Here is a 14,998-nt window from a genome sequence, read left to right on the forward strand (position 1 = left end):
CAGGAATATTGGCATGAAAAATTAAAAAAGAATACTGGAAGAAATACATTTCCTCCTCCAGGGGATCTTTCCGATTTAGGGTTTAAACCTGCACTCCCCTGTATCTCCAGCACTGCAGGCAGATTATTTACCACTGGGGCCATCGGGGGAAGCCCAGAGATCCTGCAGATGCCCTAAAGTTCCATAGAGCATTCTCTGAAAATACTCTGGGAGAGAGGATAGGGCACAGGGGCTGGCACTGGAATAGATGAGTATTGCCCTCCACTGGTGCACATCACCACCTCCAGTTTATCCTGCCATCTGTGGCTCAGTCTAACCAGGAAGTAGGGTGGGGGAAGAAGCTTGCTCCTTCCCAAGACCACTGGGGAGGATGATCGAAAGCATTCCATACTTCAAGCTTTTGGTCGAGGGCTGATGCCTACAGTCATCTCCACCTTCCCAGGCTTATCCACCACAGAAAGTGCTTTCATCCAGAAACAGGTGATAAAACTTGCAGCAAAGTCTATGCTCATTAGCTCTTCTGTCGGAATATAATGTAGGCAACATGTATAGTGACTTTTCTTTATAGAGATTCACTGATGGAATCAAAATTGTTTACACTGCTCTGGGGACTTGTTTCCCCAGACAAAGAAAGGTCCCTCTGAAGATTTTCTTTTTTTTTTCCTCTGAGGATTTTCTGACTGCCTAATCAGTTACCAATTTTCAGTCTCCTATTCTCTTACCACTGGGGATCTTTGAAAACCAAAAGATAGGGGAGAGAGAGGAAGGGAAGGGAGAATACTCAGGCGGACCTTGGGATGTGACCTGTATTCTGCAGATCGCTTTTGGGGCACAAGTCTTCCTGTCACCACGATAGGCTTGGCTATAAACTCAACTTGATAAAATGCCATTTCTATGGGGAGCCAATTACTCCTCTGGAAGTGACTATTACTACCATATTTCCAGTTAGTACAAGTGTTGTATTTTTTTCAAGTCATAGGCCAGACAGGCCTTAAAGTCATTCCACCTTTTTTAAGAATCTGAAGAATCTGAGTCATCCCAATGTTTTTTTGTTTGTTTGTTTTTACTTTTTGGCTATGCTGGGTCTTAGTTGAGGCATGTGGCCTCTTTAGTTGTGGCATGTGGGATCTAGTTCCCTGACTGGGGATCAAACCTGGGCCCCTTGCATTGGGAATGCAGAATCAGCCACTAGACCACCGGGGAAACCCCTCAGCACTTTTTGATAAGCCTAATGATGGCAGTTGCTTCTGGCAGAGAAAACACATTCACAGACATCTCCAATTCAACTTTTGCTGCCACTGCTAAAGGACGTCAGGTAAATAGTTGTATTTCTGCACGTGTGCATGAATTTATTCAATATAAGCACTTAAAATATACAATTGTATACCTTGGTTTTTCCATTTCTTCATTTATAAAGATATACCTGTGATTTCAAAAATCAGTGATCTAGGAATCTTTGGACCTCTGACAGGCCTGAGCAGGCCACTAGCACCCCTCTTTCTCTGCACCCCAAGGCTAGTCCAAGGGGTTACTAATCAGAGAGGGACATAAGGGGGTTCTAGCCCTGTACATTTCCCCCCATCCCAAGACCTTTCTCTTATTTTGGAAACTTCTTAAGCACAGTCCAGTAGATTCTGATCTAAAGCACTTTTCTTACGTCATGCCCCAAACTAGCCATTTTCCAGGACTTCCTTGGTGGTTCAGTGGTTAAGACTCTGAGATGCCACTGTAAGGGGCATGGGTTCAACCCCTGGCTGGGGAACTAAGATCCTACATGTTGTGCAGCGTGGTGCCCCCCAAATAATAAATCTGTTTAAAAAAAAATCTACAAAACTAGCCATTTTCCAAGGAAGAGTTGCTATTAATATATGCACCTTTTTTCTTGGCCACACCACATGGCATGTCAGATCTTGGTTCCCCAACCAGGTATGGAACCATGCCCCCTGCAGTGGAAGCGCTGAGTCTTAACCACTGAGCCACCAGAGTAGTCCCCGCTGTATGGACTCACGACTAACGGCCAGAAACCCTTCTTTGTTTTGACCTGTTCAGGTTGATGGTCTTATGGTTCCTCCTCCCGGACACTCCTCTCCTGCCTCCTTCCTTCCCCTGCATTCTCAGAGAGGATTCCTTTCCAAGGTCACACCATGGCCATCGTGCTGCCTTGGGCTGCTCTTTATCCTTTGATGCACACTTCCCAGTTCTTCTATTTGAAGCCTATTGTGTTTGTATTAACTTGTTGCTGTTTTTGTTTAGTCACTAAGTCCGACTTTTCTGCAACCCTAAGCACTGTACCCAGCCAGGCTTCTCTGCCCATGGGATTTCCCAGGAAAGAATACTGGAGTGGGTAGCCATTTCCTTCTCCAGAGGATCTTCTCAACCCAGGGATCGAACCCTCATCTCCTGCATTGCCAGGAGGATTTTTACCACTGAGCCACCTGGGAAACCCCGTGTTAACTTGTATGTCTCTGTATTACCTCGTATCCAACAAAGCACCATGATCATAGTACACATTCAAAGAAATTGTTGACAAAGCCACACCACTAAATGGATAGCTGAGGGTAGCATAACTGACTTTTTATTAATAGAAGAAAATGAGGTAACCTTTACTTTTACATCAAAGTTGCTATTGGTCACCAGATGGATGCAAACCAACGAGGGCCCAACTTGCAATTGTTGGTTTAACACTTGAATTCATCTCTCTAGACTTACAATCTTTTAAAAAAAAACATATATATATATATATATATTCTTTAAAATATTTATTTTTATTCATTTATTTGGCTGTGCCGGGTCTTAGTTGCAGCACATGGGATCTTTAGTTGTGGCATGTGAACTCTTAGTTTCAGCATGTGGGATCTAGTTCCCTGACCAGGGATTGAACCTGGGTCCCCTGTACTGGGAGCATGGAGTCTTAGTCGCCAGAACACCAGGAAATTTCCAAGACTCACAGTCTTTTATCTCATGCTCCTTTGTCTCTTTATATCTTTCTTTCCCTGCTCCTTCTTCCAGCACTTTTCTTTTTCCTTTTCTGTGTCACCTAATATTAAAAGTTTCTCTTAATCTGCACTGCTAGGGAATTTGATTCCATGTCTATAGTACATGAGTTTCAGTCTCCAGAAGACTTTTCACAGGCTGACCCTCCCTTACATGCTATACCTTGGTCTGTACTACCCACTCCAGTATTCTTGCCTGGAGAATTCCATGGACAGAGGAGCCTGGTGAGCTTCAGTCCGTGGGGTTGCTGAGTTCGACATGACTGAGCAACTAACACAACACAACACACACACACACTTTCACCAGACTCTTATAAATTTGTGCCATCCAGTGGTTCAAGTTGCTAATATCATCCTCTGAAAAAAGCAGTGTGTATAAATGATTATACAACCTCAGATATGCAAATGATACCACTCTAATGGCAGAAAGTGAAGAGGATCTAAAAGCCTCTTGATGAGGGTGAAAGAGGGGAGTGAAAAATCTGGCTTAAAACTGAACATTCAAAAAACTAAGATCATAGTATCCAATCCCATTACTTCAATGCAAACAGAGGGGAAAAAGCAGAAACAGTGACAGATTTTGTTTTCCTGGGCTCCAAAATCACTGCAGATGGTGACCACAGCCATGAAATTTTAAAAGTCACTTGCTCCTTGTAAGAAAAGCTATGACAAACCTAGACAGCATGTTAAAAAGCAGAGACATCACTTTGCAGACAAAGACCCATATAGTCAAAGCTATGGTTTTTCCAGTAGTCATGTATGGATGTTAGTTCCACTTCCTCCCTAATTTGGAAATCTCAGACTTGAAAATTTTTGCCAATGGATGACTGTAGTCTCTTTATTATTGCTCCTATGTGCATCTGTCTGCTTAACAGTGAGGTTGAGCATCTTTCTATGTATTTACTTGCCCTCAGGTTTTCTCTTGCTTGCTTATATCCTCTCCTTTTTCTTCTGTTGTGTTGTTGTTTTTTTTAATTGAGTCATAGAAGTCCTGTATTTCTGGCTGTATTTTGGGATACTAATCCTCTGTCTGTGAAACATGGCATAATCAAAAGTCCATTTCTAATTTAAAACAATCCTCCATGCAGAGTTACACATATTAATAAATAAATACGTGTCAGGCTCTGGAGCTCTGGGAATCCCATCTGGCTCCAAGATTCTGTTTTCATTTTTACTTCTGCATTTAAAAAGCTATTGGTTTGCAGCAACATGGATGACCTAGACATTTTCATACTGAGTGAATGAAGTCAGACAGAGAGAGGGAAATATCAGGTCATGTGACATCCTTTATATGCGGAATCTAAAGAAATGAAACGAACTTATTTACAAAGCAGAAACAAGCTCACAGACTTAGATAACAGACTTACAGTTACTAGGGGGAAGGATGGGAGGAAGGGATAGTTAGGGAGTTTGGGATGGACGTGTGCACATTGCTATATTTAAAATGGATAACCAACAAGAACCTCCTGTGTAGCACAGGGAAGTCTGCTCAATGTTCTGTGGCAGCCCGGATGGGAGGGGAGTTTGGGAGAGAGTGGATACATGTGTATGTGTGGCTGAGTCCCTTCGCCGTCCACCTGAAACCATCGCAACAGTGTTAACCAGCTATACTCCAATATAAAACACATTTTTTTAATTAAAAATTTTTTTTAAAAAAGCTATTGATGATTGGCCTCCAACTAATTAAAAAAAAAAAAGCTATTGATGCTTATGTTTTGAAATCCCACAAAACTGAACATATTCCTTGGAAGGACCTCAAGAATGCCCACCTTGAAGGACTCTGCTTTGCCAGCACATCTGTGACAAAATAAGGCAGCTGGATCGTCAGCCTGCCTCAACTCTATTCAGTTCTTCACAGCACGCAGAGAAAAGGGCAGCTCTCAAAAAACTACTACTATCTGCCATTGTCTTATTCTGAAATTAAACCAGCTAAGTAACACACAGGTTCAATTCCAGAGTGATTTATTCAGATATTGCTTTCCGAGGCATTTATAATGACTCCATTGTATTGAAAAGAAATGCAACCTGTAGCAATATCTAAACTCCTGGGCCTATTTCACACTAAAAAGCACTGAGCTCCCAGAGTGAGCCATAAAGCACCTTTGCCTAACGTTTTTATTTGTCTAAGCATGGGGAAGATGAGCTATGACAGAATAGACAGCCCATGTGCCAAAGCAATATCACATTAGAGAATTCTCTCTGGCCTTCTCTCCTCTCTGTTGTGGAATCACCACTGTTTACCCTTCCAGCTCTCTTCTTCTGATCTAAAAGAAAATCACCTGCTTCTCATACCTATACTTCCCATGAAATCACTCCAATGTGCTTGTTCTTCCTAGTGGATTAATTTTAAGACTTTTACCTCTAACAGAGAGCTTCCCAGGTGGTTCTAGTGGTAAAGAATCCGCCTGCCAATGCAAGAGACGCAGATTCCACCCCTGGGTTGAGAAGATTCCTTGCAGTAGAAAATAGCACCCCACTCCGGTATTCCCTGGAAAATTCCATGGGCAGAGGAGGCTGGCAGGCTACAGTTCATGGGGCCTCAAAGAGTCGGGTATGACTGAGTGACTGAGCACATCTCTCACTGAAGATAATAATAATAGGTAACACACAATACACATCTACTATGTAAGAATAAAAGCTGGTCTTCTGCTAAAGTAACACTAGGGAACAGGTGGACTAGGGAGCACCTCCTGGGTCTGAACCACCACAGCCTTTCAGAGGCCACTCTCACCTGTCTCTTCAACTTTAACACAGTTAAAGTCTGGCTCCCCATCCTGCAGCCAGAGTAAACAATCTGCAATGCAAATTAGATCTTTGGTCTTCAGCTAAAAACATCCAAGGACTTTCCACTGCTCTCAGGATAAAACTCCAAATCCTTAACACTGTTGACTGCCCATGTTAATCAACCAAGCCACAATAAGAAAGATTACATTTTAAGAGACTGTCAAGGCCATCCATTGTCCAGTCTGCCCCCTTGTCCAGTCTCATCTCCCCTCACTCATTCCTTTACCCCAGCTTCAGCCACAGTGGACTAGTTGCCTTCTTCCTTCCCTTAGGGTCCCCACTGTCCCCTCTGCCTAGAACACTGCTTCCACTCCCTCATCTCACCTTCCCCTTCTTTACTATTTGCCTAGTGAACACCTACTCAAATTTCAGACACTGGCTTGATTGTTCCGCGGCTAAGTCGTGTCTGACTCTCTGCAACCCCATGGACTGCAGCATGCCAGGTTTCCCCGTCCTCCACTGTCTCCAAGAGTTTGCTCAAACTAGTGATGCCATCCAACAATCTCATCCTCTGTTGCCCCCTTCTCCTTCTACCCTCCATCTTTCCCAGCATCAGGGTCTTTTCCAATGAGTCGGCACTTCACATCAGGTGGCCAAAGTACTGGATCTTCAGCTTCAGCATCGGTCCTTCCAATGACTATTCAGGGTTGATTTCCTTCAGGATGGACTGATTTGATCTCCTTGCAGTCCAAGGGGCTCTCAAGAGTCTTCTCCAACACCATAGTTCAAAAGCATCAATTTTTCAGCACTCAGGCTTCCTTATGGTCCAACTCTCACATCCATACATGACTACTGGAAAAACCATAGCTTTGACTAGATGGACCTTTGTTAGCAAGGTGACGTCTCTGCTTTTTAATACACTGTCTAGGTTTGTCATAGCTCTTCTGCCAAGGAGCAAGCATCTTTTAATTTCATGGATAGATGGAATCTCGTTAATAGAGTCCCCCTTGGGACTTCCCTAGTGGTCCAGTGGTTAGGACTCCACGCTTTCACTGCAGTTCAATCTCTGGTCAGGATACTAAGATTCAAAATACTAAGATTCAAAAGTTTTGCAATGCAGCCAAAAAAAAAAATAGAGCCCTCCTTGATCTCCCAAACTCCACCCGGTTCTCCTAATATCTGCCCCCCTCCTGCTTTTTGGGGGGCTGTGCAGGCCATAGCTGTGACATGCAGGATCTTATCATTGCAGCGTGTGGGATCTAGCTTCCTGACCTGGAACTGAACGTGCCCCCTGCATTGGGAGCACAGAGTCTTAGCCACTGAATCACCAGTTCCCCATTTCCTTCATGGTATGCATCTGTTTGTAATGATGTATTTCTGTGGCATTTGATTGACATCTCTCTCACAGAAGTAAGCTACACTGAGGACCAAGACCAGGTCTGTCTTGCTTGCATTTACCTTCTAGCCTTAGGCCTAGGGCTGTGTCTAACACTTAGAGGGGCTTAGTAAATATTAATAACTGCCCTTAATGGAAGAAGAGACACATGGGAATTGAATGGTGTCTCTTCCCTGAATCTCTTTATTTCAAGGATCCCAGATACCAGAAATTTAGAACCCCAATCTCCCCTGTGTCCTTCCTTCTATCACCATGAGTCACTAGTCTGGCCTTCATCTCACTTAAACCTCTGAAGTAGCTACAATTATTACCTGCATTTTATAGAAAACTGATGATCTGAGACTTGCCCAAGGTCACAGAGCCAGTAAGTGGAGACAGCTGGGATTCCAATATAAGTCATTGACCTTAATCTCTATGCTCTTAATCACAATACATAAGCCCCGTCTATTTATATCTTCATTGATATTTCTCTTGGGTGGCTGATCTCTTATCTATTTCCTTATATTAGGGGGATTATTCTTTATGATATGAGTTGCAAACATTCTTTTCCATCTTCTATATATGTTTTGACATTGCTTTAAAGTGTTATGTCGCTCTGCAGAAATTTTGAGTGTTGTGTGGTTAAATTATTAACCTCTCCTTTTATGCCTTCTGCATTCTGGGTCATAGTTAGAAAGATTTTCCTTCCCCACAGTAAGTTATAAAGGAATTTTCTCATATTTTCTTTTACAGTTTTAAATTTTTATTTAAATATTTAATCCATTTGGAGTTTATCCTGGTGTGAAATAGAGAAACTGACATTTATTTTTACCCCCGATGGTTGTCCAATTGTCTACGCCATTTATTGAGTAGTCCATCTTTAGCGTATACTAATTCCTGTGTGTATTTTGGTTTACTTCTAGACTTTCCTCTTCCACTAGTATGAGAGTCTATTCACATGCTGGAATAATTGGTACTTTTTCTTTTTGTTCCAGTGGGCACATTTTAACATTTATCTTTGACTTCTCTGTGGTACTTGGCATCATTGACTAATCCACTTTGAAGTATTCTCAGTGCTATATTGTTAGATTACTGAGTAGGCGTATAAACATGTACTTAGGACACTAGCAGATCAAGGGCAATGAAATAAACACAGTGAGGATAATCAAAGAGGTCACCATAGAAAAATCAGAACTTTGTTGGACTTCCCTTACACCTATTTTATAGCTTATACTATTTTAAAATATTTGTTTCTTTATTAGCTGTGCCTGGTCTTAGTTGTGGCATTTGGGATTTTTACCTGTGTCACGTGGGATCTAGTTCCTTGATCAGGGATCAAACGTGGGCCCCTGCATTGGGAGCACAGAGTCTTAACCACTGGACCACCAGGGAAGTCCCTAAAGCTTATACATTTTTTTTTTTACAGATTTATTTATTTAGGCCATGTCACGTGGCTTGCAGGATCTGTTTCCTGACCAGGGATTGAACTCTGGGCCATGGCGGTGAAAGCACTGTGTCCTAACCACTGGACCGCCAGGGAACTCTCAATATTTTTATTTTAAATTACATGGGAAGCACTATATTTTCAGTTATTTAGAGCCTACATGGTCTTTTTAAAATTAATAATAAACTAATTAATTTGACTGGGTTGGGTCTTAGTTGTGTCATGTGGGATCTTTCATGGCAGTGCATGGAATTTATAGTTGCGGCTTGGCCTTAGTTGCCCCGAGGCATGTGGGGTCTAAGTTCCCTAACTAGGGATCAAATCCATGTCCCCTTCATTGCAAGGTGGATTCTTAACCACTGGACCACCAGGGAAGTCCCTAGAGCCTAGAGGGTCTTAATGCTCTTCTGACTGCCTCCCACTGCCCATCTTTACTATCACTCCTCTCTCTTCAATCTACTTCTCCCTTTCTAGACTATGGGCTCTTCCTCTGTGTCTTTCCTGTCATTGTCATTCAAGTTTCTACTCTTCACCTTTCTTTTCTCTTTTTCTATTCAATGAGCTCAGACAATCTCATCCTCTCCCATGACTTCAAAATCCCCAAATCTGTGCTGATTTCCTAATCGGTGTCTCTGACCCAGATCTCTCCTTTAGCTTCTTATTTTTAATTTATTTTTGGTTGCACTGGGTCTTCGTTCCTGTGCGTGGGCTTTCTCAAATTGCAGCGGGCAGGGACTACATGCTAGCTGCAGTCGCAGACTTCTCATTGCAGTGGCTTCTCCCACTGCGGAGCGCAGGCTCTCGGCACAAGGGCTTCAGCAGTTGCAGCTTGTGGGCTCTGGGGCACTGGCACAGTAGTTGTGGCACATAGGCTTAGTTGCTCTGAGGCTTGAGGACTCTTTCGGGACCAGGGATTGAACCCACGTTCCCAGTACTGGGAGACGGACACTTAACCTCTGGACTACCAGGGAAGTCCTCTCGTTTAACTTCTGAATCTGCCTACTGAACATCACCTGTACAACCTGCAAACGCCTCAAACTCAAAGTCTACAGAACAAACCTGCCCTTCCCCCTTTGTGTCTGCTTGCCCTGTGGTCCCTCTCTTGATGAGCAATGCCATCATCTACCCAGTGACTCAAGCTGGACATTTGAGAGTCATCTTTAACTCTACCAACTTACTTACCCCTCCCCACCCCACACTATTATTATTAATTATTACTGTTTTAGACACAACACTCGACCTGTAGGATTTTAGTTTCCCAACCAGGGATCAGACTTGGGCCCATGGCAGCTGAGAGCACAAAGACCTAGTCACGGAACCACCATGCAATTCCCCTCAGTTACTTCTTAAACACCTTAAATCCATTTACTTTTCCTCATCCCCATTCCAACCATGTTAGTTCAAGCCCTCATCGTCTCTTACTTGGACTTCTGAAATTCCTGGTCTTTCCTTTTGCCACCTTTTAGTCCATATCACTGCCAGAAAGCTAGCTCTAAAACCAGACTAGTTATTACCGCTCCCCAACTCAAAATACCCTATTGGCTCATCACAGCCTCTGGAGCAAGACCCGAAGCCTGCTCTGGTCTGACCCCTGTCTACCTTGCGGCTTCACAGTCAATAGCTCTCCTTTCTTGCTCTCTGTACTCCAGTCACAGACCAAACTGATCGTGCTATCTCATGCTTCTTTGGATAATTTGATCTGTTTGGAATTTCCTTCCCATTCTTCTCTAAGACTTAACTCATCACTTCCCAGACACCTAGCCCTTAATTCTCCCTAGGATTGGCCGATCTCTTCTTGGAGCCCTCAGGGTACTAGCATATCACTGTTACAGCACATATTACTTTGTGTTGTAACTATCTGCTGCCCATCTCTCCACTGGACACTGAGCTTCTTTTCGAGGGCAGAGCCTGTTTTATTGTGTGTGTGTATGTGTGTGTGTGTGTGTGTGTGTGTGTGTGTGTGTGTGTGTGTGTGTGTGTGTGTTTAGTCGCTCAGTCACTCTTCTGCAACTCCAAGGACTGTAGTCCACCAGGCTCCTCTGTCCACGTGATTCTCCAGGCAAGAATACTGGAGTGGGTTGCCATGCCCTCCTCCAGGGGATCTTTCCCACCCAGGGATCAAATCTGTGTCTCTTAAGTCTCCTGCATTGGTAGCTGGGTTCTTTATCACTAGCGCCACCTGGGAGGCCTATATATATATATATATATATATATATATACACACACACATACACATACACACACACATATATATGTGGGTGTGTATATATATATATATAAAGCTTAAAATTTGTTGGCTAAGACTCTCTTCCTTGAATGGACAGAAGAAAATCAGCTTCAACAGGTTCCGGTTCTTCCATTATTAACTAATCCCTCCCTCTTGAAGGCTGACTTCTTCTCCCTTTGGACGTATGTACATATTCCATATTTCTAAAGAGCCATTCTTTCCTAAAAAAAAAAAATAGACATATCTCTGCTGGGATGCATCACCTTCTGAGCTTGTATAAAGTCTAGAGGCTGGTAACAGAAGTCTGAACCACTACTACGCTGCCTGCTTCCATTCTCTGAGCATCAATTTCTGCACCATTGAAAATGGGAGTAACAACACCTCCCTTAAGAGATTTTTAAGGACTGAAATGAGAAAGCATATACAAAGAACCTTGCACTGTGTGTGTGCTAAGTCGTGTCTGACTCCTTATGACCCCACAGACTGTAGCCCATCAGGCTCCTCTGTTCATGGAATTTTCCAGGCAAGAATCCTGGAATGGGTTGCCATTTCCTACTCCAGGGGATCTTCCTGACCCGGGGACTGAACTCACATCTCTTGGGTCTCCTGCATTGGCAGGCAGGTTCTTTACCACTAGTGCCACCAGAGAAGCCCACGAAGAACCTTGCAAAGTAGCTATTTTTAGTGTCAGGTCGGGAGACAATACTGCTGTGTCATTTTGAAGAGTATGTGTGTGTATGAGCGCATGATTTAACAGTAAAGTGCTTCAGGGGAAACTGCTGTCCTTGGCATGATTATAGATGCCAGAAAATTAATAAAGTGAGCAAACACTAAAAGACGTGTTTGGCTGCATAAAAACAACTGGTTAGATCATTTATGTAAACAGCTTAACATTTAAGGTTTAATTATCACGCAGCACAATAACAATTATATATATCATTAAATATGCATCAGATTAACCTTGTGAGTTTTATTTGATTACAGTAGTACTCTCTAGAACATTTTTATAGTTAATTGCTTGTAATGCATAAGTCTGTTCACTATTTACATCAATTAAATGAGACAGAGCTCCTGAGTGTGTCCTACATTTGAGGATTGTCTATCCTTGATTGCAACTATACATTTGCCCTATGACCTGCAAAATAACGTACACCTTCTTTACTTTTGTATAGTGAAGAAGATGCTAAAGAAGAAGGCAGCGAGACTTCCTTGGTGGTCCAGTGGTTAAGAATCCACCTGCCAAAGCAGGGGACACGGGTTCGACCCCTGGTCCAGGAAGATTCCATATGCCTCGGGGCAACTAAGCCCATGCACAACAACTATGGAGCCTTTACTCTAGAGCCTGAGAGCCGCAACTACTCAGCCTAGGTGACACAACTATTGAAGCCTGCGAGCTCTGGAGCTCATGCTCTGCAACCAGAGAAGCCACCACAATGAGAAGCCAGCACACGGCAACTAGAGAGTAGCCCCTGCTCTCCACAAGTAGAGAAAGCCTATGTGCAACAACAAAGACTCAGTGCAGCCAAAGCAAATGAATAATAACTTTTAAAAAAGGGCTTCCCTGATAGCTCAATTGGTAAAGAATCTGTCTGTAATGCAGGAGACCCTGGTTCGATTCCTGGGTTGGGAAGATCTGCTGGAGAAGGGATAGGTTACCCACTCCAGTATTCTTGGGCTTCCCTTGTGGCTCAGCTGGTAAAGAATCTGCCTGCAATGCAAGAGACCTGGGTTTGATCCCTAGGTTGGGCAGCTCCCCTGGAGAAGGGAAAGGCTTAAAAAAGTCAAACTCATTACTAAATTGTTTTAAAAGAAAAAGAAGCAGGCAGCAAAAGAAAATTCTGTTTAATTGCTCAGTGTTTAAGAAACCTACAGGTTTCCAGTAGATAGTTCTTTGATTCAAATAACAAAAATATTCCAATGCTGACCACTAGCCAACATAGCCTAAAATAATTTCTAAGCAAGTCCCAAGGTCATACAATGGAGCACTTTTGGAATTAAAATTAAAACCACAATTATAATTTATTTGACCCCCACCATGAACTAGGTACTATACATACACCATCTTATCCTCATAAAAGTCTTATAAATTAGGTATTATTTTCTTTTTATGTATGAGGAGAAAAAAGGCACAGAAAGGTAATAATTTGCCTAAATGCTTGAAGGTTGTCAAAGGAGGAACAGGATTCAAATTCAGGAAAGGCTTCTTTCCTGAAGCCTTCTTTCAAACTACATACCTTTTCAATTATATTAATTGGTTTCTAACAATTCATGTTTCAAACATTTACCTGTTGGTTGCAAAAGAGTATAGACTGCCTGTCATCAAATTACACAGAACACTTTAGGAGTCTGTTTGGAAAGCCAAAAGTCGGAGGCCTTGTCCATCAGGCTGAAAGGCATGCAGCTAGGCTGCCTAGTAGGCATTTACAATTTTCCAGGTAAACAGGAGTCATTCAGCAATAAGACATTCCTGATTCACCTAACTTTTTAGATCCTACCCCAGACCTGCTGTTCCAAGAGACAGACATCCTATGCGTTGCAGAGATGAAAAAGAAGACAGGGAGGGAACTGCCTGCCAGTCCAAGGCTTAGGACTTGGCACTCTCACTGCCAGGGCCCTGGTTCCATCCCTGACAGGAGAACTAAGATCCCACAAGTTACACAGTGTGGCCAAAAATTAAAACATCAGTGAGGTGAGGAAGAGGCAGAAGAGATGGGTAGCAAAGGGCTAGATTCATGAAAATCAGCCTTAATGACCCTGGGATTATGAAAATCCTAAAACTTGCTAACTTTTTAGCTTGAATAGCCAGAGGGAGTTTATTAATTACATTTGGACAGACCTGATTTTAATTCTGGCTGTACTACCTAGGAAATGAATGATTTAGGGTAAGAGGTTTTACCTCTCTGCACCTCACTTTTCCTTATCTGAAGAATGGGTTGCAATAGGGTCCAGAACTTGTTCCTTCTTGTTCACTTTTAAGATCTCTGCATGAGTGCTAAGCCACTTCAGTCATGTCTGACTCTGTGTGACCCTATGGACTGTAGCCCACCAGGCTCCTCTGTCCATGGGATTCTCCAGGCAAGAATACTGGAGTGGGTTTGCCATGCCCTTCTCCAGGGGATCTTCTCAACCCAGGGATCAAAACCACGTCTCTTATGTCTCCTGCATTGGCAGGCGGATTCTTTACCACTAGCGCCACTTGGAAACTTTAGGGAGTCCTTACTTATGCAGAAGCACTCCACATACACTGCTGTGTAGAGAAACAATTATATATAGACCTTATATTTCTTTAAGTAGATTAGCAAAAATACTTCAATCCTTCCTCGGCAGAATGGTCATGATTGAGGGTGATCAAGTAAGAAGAGCAGTCTAGCAACTGAACCTAAATCAGGGACACGGAGAATACACTGGTGGTGGCGCGGTGGGAGTGGGGAGGAAAAGGGTGAGAGTGGGAGTTTGGGATTAGCAGATGCAAATTCGTATATATGGGATGGATAAGTAACAAGGTCCTTCTGTAGAGCAGAGAGAACTATATTCAATACTCTATGATAAAATGTAATAGAAAAGAATATGAAAAAGAATGTATTTATGTATATATATGTGTAACTGAGTCACTTTCTTGTACAGCAGTAATTAACACTGTAATTTAACTATACTTCAATAAAAGTAAATTTAAAAAAAAAAAAGGGGACTTCCCCAGTGGTCCAATGGTTAAGAATCCTCAAGGCAAGGGACGCAGGTTCAATCCCTGGTCCTGGTAGATCCCACATGCCACAAAACAAGCCCGTGTGCCGCAGCTATTGAAGCCCTTGAGCCCTAGAGCCTGTACTCCGCAACCACAGAAGTCACCGCAGTGAGAAGCCTGTGCACTGCAACAAACAGAATCCTCCACTCTCTGCAGCTACAGAAAACCCACCCGAAGCAACCAAGACCCAGCGCAGCCACAAAGAAATAAATAATTTAAAAATCAATTAATTTAAAAAAACAAAAAAAAGCAATCTAGGAACCTCCTAGAAGGAATACTATTATTCCCTAACTCCTTTGACTAGGGTGGCCACAAAAGGAGAAAGATATGGAGGGACGGAGCAAATGAAAACAAGAGGATTGAAACACTCCTGAATGGAAGAGGCAGCAACAGAGGCCGAAGAGGCTGGACCAGCCCTGAGCTGGGCCGTGGCGGAGTCAGTTTTTTGTTGTTGTTGTTGTTCAGTTGTGAAGTCGTGTCCAACTCTTTGTGA

General features: G+C 42.9%; 1 protein-coding gene across 1 annotated transcript in view; it reads right to left on the reverse strand.

The window, feature by feature from the left end:
• Positions 1 to 14,998, reverse strand: part of ACACA (acetyl-CoA carboxylase alpha) — a 277,348-nt gene that overhangs the window by 258,874 nt on the left and 3,476 nt on the right. The window lies entirely within an intron of this gene.

Source organism: Dama dama, chromosome 5 (genome assembly GCF_033118175.1).
Source record: "Dama dama isolate Ldn47 chromosome 5, ASM3311817v1, whole genome shotgun sequence".
Lineage (NCBI taxonomy): Eukaryota > Metazoa > Chordata > Mammalia > Artiodactyla > Cervidae > Dama > Dama dama.